Source organism: Elaeis guineensis, chromosome 6, assembly GCF_000442705.2.
Source record: "Elaeis guineensis isolate ETL-2024a chromosome 6, EG11, whole genome shotgun sequence".
NCBI classification, from domain to species: Eukaryota; Viridiplantae; Streptophyta; class Magnoliopsida; order Arecales; family Arecaceae; genus Elaeis; species Elaeis guineensis.
In genome coordinates this window covers 15,493,121-15,503,165 of record NC_025998.2, presented here as the reverse complement: position 1 = coordinate 15,503,165, position 10,045 = coordinate 15,493,121, and positions in this window count along the sequence as shown.

Genomic DNA, 10,045 nt, shown 5'->3' with positions numbered 1-10,045 from the left:
GGCATACAGAGCACACCTCGGTCCCATATTTGCAATGCTGCCTAATACTTTTCCTCAATCTGAGCATTTTGAATGTCGAGATCTAAGTCCCGTACATCTAATTTATTAATTAATTATCTAATTAATTAAATCAATATTTAATTAACTTTTAGTGATGGTAATAACCATCGTGACTGCCATCACCAATACTAGACAACACTAACCACCATCGCTAATACTCACAATAGTAGAAGCGCAGGTGCGGGATGGGGCTGCAGGGTAGGACCCGCAGGGTTGGGGCCACAGGCTAGGGTGGCGAGGTAAGGGTTGCATGGTCAGGCCAACGGGGACAAGGTCACAAGCAGGCTAACAGGGCAGGGTCCGACCGACGGGGTTGGGGCGACCACGGGCGAGGTGGGGTCAGGGTGGCTAGCTCGGGACTACAGCATAGGAGGCACCGATGGGGTCGGGGCAGCCACATGCGAGACAGGGCCGGGGCTGCGGTGTAGGAAGAGCCGACGGGGTCGGGTCGGCCATGGGCAAGGTGGGGCTAGGGAAGCTTCCTCGGGGCCCAGCGTAGAAGATGCTGATGGGGTTGAGGCAGCTATAGGTGAGGCGGAGCTGGCGCAGTGGGCTCGAGGCCATGATGTAGGAGGCACTGACGGGTTCAGGACGCCTGAAATAAGGATGCACGAGAAGCGGGGAATGTCGGGAAGGATGCATCGAGGAAGGAGATCGTCATCGATCAGGAGGAGGCACCGATGAGGTGGGAAAAAATCGAAAAAGAAGAGAACGAGAGAATATTCGCAGGAAGGAGGAGAGCACAAAAAAATTTTTTCCTCCGATGGGCTGAGGTGTGTTTTAGGCAGACTATTACCGATGGCGAGTTGTCGTCCATAATATGGTCGGTAAAATATCATTTTACATGTTCGGATATTAGCAACGGTATCTCCGTCGCTAATACCCATCTGCCATCGCTAAATCTTCATCTATAGGAGAGCATCAGACCACAAAAGCATTGAAGGAGAGTCACGCATCGGTGAGGGATGGCCAAAGGCCATTTGGATGGATTACGCCAGTAAACCACTGACCTTATCGTAAATCTATCAAGTTTATCCTTCCCTCCCTCTTCTTCTTAAATCCCACCTCCCCTCCTCTCGATCCTCCATTGAAAACCTTTCTTTTCCCTTCTTCCTCATCTCCGATAGCCACAGATTTGCTGTGATCAAGCCGCCATCACTCACAAACCCTCTTCCTCCTAAATCTTCTTTATCTCTCCTATTTCGAAAAGCATATCTGTCAGAATCAACCCACCGGCTGCATCTCATCATCACCACTGCCATGCCACCTCCATCGTCGACCCCATCTACTCCTCCCCTCTGCCTTCCCTTATTGAAACCTCTATTTGGCTTAAAAAGAGAAGAAAGGAAAAGAGAGGAAGGAGGAAAGAAAGAGAGAGAGAGAGAAGGAGAGCGAACAAGAGCAAGAGAGAGAGAGGAAAAAAGAAAAGAGAAGGAAAAATAGCCAATTTGAGATGTTTTGTTTTGCCTCGCAATTCGATTCAAATCATGATCTAGACCGAGCATCTTTCTCCTTTCTAGATTAGTTGAGTCAGATCAAATCAGATCCAACCTTGATTACTCTTTCTTTCCTTTGTACCTCTTCCGATTGATCAGATCAAATCTAATTAGTTTTATTTTTTTTATCAATGAATTAGATTTGATTTAGAATTTTGATCTAGATTGAGAGGAGCACGGATCTGAGAATCAGGCCGTATGCTGAAAATCATGACTTTTAGATTTGACTGACTAGAAGTTTTCTTTTATCTCTAAGTTATTTTTATGCATAATCATGTATTTAAAATTTAGATTTTTTATGTAAAAATTTATTAAAATATTTAAAAATTATTAAAATTTGAAGGTATGTATTTATGCATGAAAAATAGTTTAAAATATTGGATCAAATATGGTGTCACCTTTACATGATGCAAAATTTAGAAAGAGATGATTTTCTTATTTTAAAATGGCATGATTTCTGGAAAGATAATTAAAAAAAGTTCATAATTGCATGAATTTTTGAATAAAAATTATTTTATTGCGCTTTCGGCGGATGTAAAAATTTGAGTTATTTTTGTTATGAAATTAAGTATTATTATTTATGAAAAGATAGTTATGTTAAATGTATGGGAAAAAACTTTCTAGTTCGACTATGAACTGAGTCAGCCAACGGGACTGATTGTTGGTCACATATCAGAAATATATTTCTTCTGAGCCTAATCAGTCAGGATTGAGCCTAACCAATCGGACTAATCATGGGCACATGTTGATGCGCTCGCATGTTAATTTATTTTCAGAACTAAGCTCTTTACCTTGTCATGAGTCTAATCATGACCGTGTAAATGAAAGCTAATTCTCTTTTAAGCCTAACTAATGAGGTTGGTCTCTGGTACATACCGATAGATCGGATGTTCTGTATTCAGGAGCTAGTCTCTTCTGGACTTTGTCATGGATTGATCATGACCATAATCACCGAAGACTAAGAGAAGATTTAAAATCTTAGCATGATATGTTTTGAAAATCGAAATTATGTTGGTTTATACATCTATTATTATAAATTATTATTATTTGAAAAAGAATTTGTTATTATGCTTCATCTCTCAAAGATTTTGATAACTATTGAACCTGTAAAGTTCACCCCTTCTTTTTTTTTTTTCAGATCCAGAAAATTTTATCAGGCTTGAAACTGAGCAGGGAGGAGCATAGGATTCTAGAAGATTTTGTTTAGTTTGTTTTTGAATAAATATTTTGATCTTGATTGTAATGAGATATTAATGAATTATATTTTATTTAGATGAAAAAAATATTAAATTTGCTTTCATTACTATTTAAATTAGATTGATGAATTAAAAAAAATATATTTTTTAAAATTTTATTTTAAAAATTATATGATCGTCGTGTATCCGATTTAGAAATTGGGTTGGAGATATGGCACGGATATGTACGCTCAGTCATTAGAATGGAATGGAAAAAAATAAATTATTAAAGAATACAACAAAGCTAGTGCGACACGTTCCGTGATATTGGAGTACCAACGAGATACAAAGCTTGGTGCTGACTGCTGAAATGCCTGGAAGCCAAAGATCAGCTGATAAGAGACATTGACTTGACCTGATCAAAAAATTAAAAAAAAAAAAAAAAAAAATGAAGAGACACTGACTTGACCCTCTCTAATGTCGCCACATATTTGCCCCGGTTTCGTTTGGCCATGCGCCAGCTAATGAGAGATATTGACTTGACCAACTAAAAATAAAAAGCCAAACAAGACACTGACTTGACACCTACTGGATAAGAGACAGACATTGACTTGACTAATCCAAAATTTTTTAAAAAATTATAATAAAATATTTTAATATAACCCATCCATCTATTTATTTCTAAATTAAAAAATAATCTAATTTTATTTATATCTCTATATTTTAAATCATATTAAATAAATTTATCTACTTAAAAAATATTTCAATATAATTCTATCGTTCACTTATCAATAAATAATGATAGTATTTTATTTCAATGGATAAAAATATCTTTCACTTATAGATAAATTTGAAGACGGGAGAAGATGAAAAAGAGAAATGGCATGGATAAGTATGAAAAGAGAGGGACCACCAACGAGCAATAGGTTGAAGGAAGAGAAGGAGGACAGGGAAAAAGAAGGAGATAAAGAAGGATGGATTGCCAACAAGAAAAGATGGAGATAGAGGGGCCATCATGGATGGGGATGACTTATGGGTTGTTTGAAGAAGAAAAAGGATGAAGAAAAAAAATGAATGAGAAGGAAGAGGAGGTAGAAGAATGGATAGATATAGAGAGAGCCACTATTAAAAAGGAGAAATGGATGAAGAGAAAGGAAAGAAAGAATGATGGATTGTCAATAAGAAAGGCAGGTATGAAAGGATTTGTAGAGAAATAAAGCTCATGGATGGGCTTAGAAAATGAAGAGGATGAAGAGGAGAGAGGATGAGAAAGAAAAGGAGGAAGGGAGAGTGGCCACCAGCAAGAAATGGTTTGGATAAGGAGAAGAAGAAGATTGAAAGAAAGAGAAGGAGAAAGATGAGTTACCGGCGAAAAGAGATAAAGATGGAGGGAGACATCATAGAGGGGGATGGTTTTAGATGACTTGAAGTGGAGAAAGATGAGGAAGAAGAGAATGAGGTGAAGGATTGGATGGGGTGAAGAGAGCTGCCATGGGGAGAAAAAAATGGATAGGGAAGAAGGAGAGGAAGAGGAAAGAGGAGAAAAAAAGATGGATGTCGGTGACAGGAGGGCATTAATTGGAGAGGAGAGAGGAGAGAAAATGAAAGAGATGGAGATAAGAATATTTTCATCATTTTATAAAATAATGATATCATATGATGGTCATATGATATTATTTTATTAACAAAAATAGATGATAAATTATATTAAAATATATCGATAATTAAAAAGATCAACTTGGTATGTTTTAAAGTAATGAGGTCATAGGTGAAATTGGATTAAAATTTAGAAGATATTTTTATAATTAAAAAAATAAGAGAGAGAGAGAGAGACGAATTGAGTTGTTCTCTTGGTTTGTACCAAAAATAAGAAAAAAAATGCTGACTTAATGCCTACAGAATAAGAGATATAGATATTAGATTTTTTTAAATATTTTATTCTAAAAATACCCTCTAATAAAATTTATTTTTGGATTTACTGTTTGGGTGCATGGGTTGAGCTAATAATTTTGAGGTCAGATGACCACAATCGTAGGTTGTACCCACGATTTCATAAAATCGTGAGTTGAATCCACGATTTCATAAAATCGTGGGCTCAACCCATGGTTTTGTTGGATTCGTTATTTTTTTTCTTTTGAGTGTCCTGCTGTTTGTGCGTGTGTGTTTGGAGTCCCCGATGCCCGGACCCAACCTTCTCGACTCTGTGCAAATCACACCACTCCCACCACACCCCCCTTCCCGCCTCAGTGCCCGCACCCCACCCTTTCGGCTCCACACAAACGACCCTCCTCTCCCTCCACACCCTGGCACCCGCACGTCACCCTCCAACGAGCTCCTCCATGCTCCCCAGCACATGCATCCCAACCCCTCCTCTCCCTTCCTCCCCCCACTCCCCGACGCCCACATCTCGGCCCTCTATCCCCTCTCCCCCCACCACTCGATGAACTTCTTCGTCCCCCCTCCCGGCCCCTTTCATGCGATGCCCCTACGGCCATCGTGCTCGCATCCCCTTGCCTCCACTCTCGAGCGCTTTTATCCTCGCTTTTTCTCCACCCCTCCACCCCTTCACCTGACGTGTCTGCGAGTGTATCTTGCATATCTTCCACTAAAAAAAAAATTTATAAATTCATGAATGTAACCTATGATTTTTTGTGCCACATCAATCATTTAAAATCATGGGTTGAGCTGACCTAGTTTTGAAATCACAGATTGAATTCATGATTTCACATGCGGTACATGCAACTCATGGTTTCGCGGCACCTGCGGAACGGTCCAGAAAAATATTTCACTTAAAGATATTTTTAAAATAGATTATTAAAAAATAATATTTAAAAAAATTTCATATATATTGGCTTGACTTGATGTAAAAATTAAAAATATAATAAAAGAAAGGGATGAAGGAGACATTGACTTGACCCCCTCTGATGTTGCCGGGTACCTGCTCGAGCACTGTTTTTGATAAGAAGGAGACATTGACTTGACCTGTCCAAAAGAATTGCTTACTCAACACTTATGACATGACCTCCACTGACATCCCTAGTTTGGCATGGATCACCAGATGGTAGGCACTGATCCGCCCCGTGTAAAACGTTTGGCCATGGACCACCGAATAAAAGGCATTGATCTAAACCATCAGATGGTGATCAGTGGTCGAACGGTATGGTGATCGTAGATGAATAATGATTATCAAATCAGATAAATTGATCTTTAATCATCTAAGATCATTGTATTTGATACATTATATTTCATAAATTATAGATCTCTTAATATAAATTATTAATCTTTTTTATGTACCATCCGAATCATGGATCACTAATTATATAAAATCAAAATTATATTTGATATATTCTATATCTTTTATATTTGTTAGGTAGGATTTTTAAATAAATCATAAAAAATATATATTAATATAAATCAAAGTAATCTATAATTTTAAACTAATCCAGCGAAGTTAAAAATATAATCAATATCTATCAAAGTAACTCAAGTGGATTAGAAACCGTTTCAACTGGAAAAATATTTCTTTATGAGATTATTAGATCCTTTCTATTTAGCAAATTTTTTTTTTTAGAGATCAACATTTTTTAAAATATTTTTTAAAACTAGATTGAGAAGTATTTTATCTTCAAATATCAAGCTAACATCATTTTCCACTTTTGTTCTTAGCCCAATTAATAATAGCAGGCCTGACCGTGAAAGTTGATTGGTTTTCTTTTTAATGCCCACAAAAATTTTGCACATCTAACTGAAAAAGTTCCTTTCCCCTACCGCAGACAAATTATATTGGTCTATTTCTGCAATTAGAACAAAGTTTTATTCATAATCTATAGCACCTGAATTTGCTTCAAATAAAGCTGCATGCAGTATGATAAGTGTAGCAATACTACTGCGTTTTTGAAAATTCGTTCAGATATTATTAAAACTCGGACCCTCGGATGAGCTGGGATACACAAATTATTAGAGAATGCATCAAAGATACAACATCAACTAAAATGAGATCTTTAAATCCAACATACTCTGCTAGAATCTTTCGGTTCATATGGCTTAATTGGGAATCGGATAGCGATATTCAAGCACCAACGAGCTCCAAAGATTAGTGCTGATTGTGCCTTTTCTTTTTTTTTTTTTTTATCAAGTTTAATATATATATATATATTTTGTTTATGGGGAGGGGGTTAAAAAAGCTTATTGCTGATTGCTGATATGCTTGGATGCCGACAATGACGAGAGATACTGACTTGGCCAGGTAGCCCCTCTAACGTCGCCACGTACCCGGGCCAGAGTGGTTTGGCTGATTTCCCAAAAAAAAAAATCAGGTAGCAAAAAATGCAAAAAATGCAAAAAAAAAAAAAAAAAAAAAAAAAAAAGAGACATTGACTCGAGCCCCTCTAACGTCGCCACGTACCAGGGCCAGTGTGGCTTGGCCGTAAATCAGCTAATAAGGATATTGACTTGACCTATACGAGACAAAAGAAAAAATAAAAAAGGCACCGACTTGACTTCTACTTTCATGACGGCATTGACTCGCCGATAATAGATGCCGATTTGATCTGCAAAAGGAGAAGATGCTTCGTGGGTGATCCGCTGGCATGTTCGTGAAATCCACGTCGATGTATATTTAATTCAATATTAATTATTTATTAAAAAAATTTATATATTAATATAAAATTAAAAAAATAAAATAATATTTTTTTATTAATTTTTTTGAATGAGATTTTGAACCATTACAAATGATATCATAGCCGATTCAATCCATAGCTTAAACAGATGAGAAGATTTTATAACACAAATTCATTGGGATCCTTAAATAGAAAGAGTATATAAAGACTCGTTCGGACGTATATTAAATTTTGTATTAGATATTTATTGAAAAAATCTCAAATATTTATATAAGATTAAAAAATTGAAATAATATTTTTCGACTAGTTCTTTTAGATGAAGCCCTGAGTTCTTATAGATTGCTAATGACCTTGTTTCCAATTATTTGATCCTCAATGATCTAAAGATCATTAGTTTTGGTATATTATGTTCTAGAGATTAAAGAATCTTGATATCCATGATTCACCTATTTGGTATATCATAAGAATCATAAATTCCTAACCATATAAAACCAAAATTATACCAATATATTCTATATATTTTACAATTATTTGATATGTTTCTCAAATAAATCATAAGAAAATATACATTAATATAAATCAAATTATTAAAATCTGTCTTTTCAAACTAATTCAAATAGACTAAAAATTTATCTAAATCTATCAAAGTAACTCCAGGGGATTACAAACCTTCTCAAATCCATATTTGGTATACCACGTTCTAAAGCTTAAAGATCCCTGATATCCATGATTCACCTGTTTGATATACCATTGGAACCATATAAATCATTAACCATATAACAACCAAAGCTATGCCTGATATATTTCATATATTTTGCAAGCAGTAGATAGGATTCTCAAATAAACTATAAGAAAACATGTGAAATGTATCAGGCATAGTTTTGGTTTTTATACGGTTAATGATCTATATGGTTCCAATGGTTTTTATATGGTTCCAACGGTATACCAAACAGGTGAATCACGGATATCATGGATCCATACAAAACACCACCCTAATGTGAGTATGTAGCTGCCATGGTGTAGATTGTATGGGGATTTGTAGTTGTTTCCTTACACAAGAGGAGAATACACCTTCCTTCATGCCTATTGACTATTAGAATAATCTAATGCACATATCTCAAAGCACTTCAAACTTGGTCATTTAGTGCCTTCATAGATCTAAAGCAAAATAAACAAATATTATCATCAACTAGGATGTTCACTTATAAGAAGTGGAATGTTAATTTTATTATTACAGTTTTCAATCTTTTCAACTAATCTCTCTTTTCTCATTGTGAAATTTTTCTTGTACCCTAGAATGCAGAACATTGCATGACATGCTGCTTGGCTTTAACAAAGACTCGATTTTGCCCACGAGAATTACATGAATTAAAAAGGCTTGAATTATCCAGTGATGAGGCCTAAGAGAAACCATCAGGCGATGAAACGATCAAACAAAAAAAAAAAAATCCAGCTAGAGATCAAAAAAAATGGAAGAATAGCTGAATATATATGAAAAACTTTGTGATCGCTTCAGTGTTGATTGCTACAGTCACTTTTGCCGCTGATTTCACTATCCCTAGGGGGTATATAGCTGATGATCATCCAGACCATGGCACCACAGTTCTAGCAAAAAAGTATACTTTCAAGATGTTTCCAGTCTCAAATGCCATTGCATTTGTCGGCTCCATTCAGCCACATCCTGACTCTTGATTGGAGGAACAATGGCATTTGATACATATACTTGCCAGGCCTGAAATAATTTGGTTGGAGCCTTGTGGTATGAAAAATATTTTTTTCTTAAAAAAGCATTTCTTTCCAACCTGGTTCCCTACTTCATGTCTATCATTGGAGCCATGTGACATGAAAAACGTTGTTCCAACAAACTTTTTTTCAAATTAATTTCCTACTTTATATCATCATCATTATTATCAGGATCATTGTCATCACCTACGGTAATGATTGATTGACTAAGTCAAATATGATGGTAACATTATACTCACCAAACATGCAAGCAAAACGGTAGAAAAAAAATTATACCCAAAAAAACAAAGAAACAGTAGAAAACAATAATAATTTCTTCGTCAAGCAAGCGACAAAAGTACGGAAGAATAACAGACATATTGAAGTAAAAGAGGAAAATAAGTCTCTTAAAAGAAGCATGTGAACATGTGATTTATTTATCTTCTATGAGGGAAGATTTTTTAACAGTTTTCACAAAACTTGTCTGCGCAGTGTCTCGTTCAATTATTGAGGGAAGATTTTTTAAGACAGCTTTCACAAAACTTGTCTGCACGCTAGTGTCTCGTTCAATTATAAAAGGATGAGATTTTGCCGCGTAAGGACAATAGCCAAGCATTAAAGTTGCTTTCTTACCAAAAAAAAAAAAAGCTTTTGTGTGTTTTACCAACAAAAAAAAAAAAAAATTGCATTTGGGTGCATATGAATATGTTATTTATTTATCTGTCACTAGCTAGGGCAGATATTTTAAGGTAGTTTTCACAAAACTTGCCCACACATAGCATCTTATCGAATTATAGAAGGACGAGATTGCCGGCACAAGGGCTAATGCTAACCAGAAGGTGGCGAACCTGTCAGTAGATAGGGAAAACCGCTTTTGGATGTATGCGAATATGTGATTTATTCGTTTACCATGAGCGGAGATATTTTTGCCTACTAATAGCTTCTTGTTCCCTTATAAAAGGATGAGATTTCC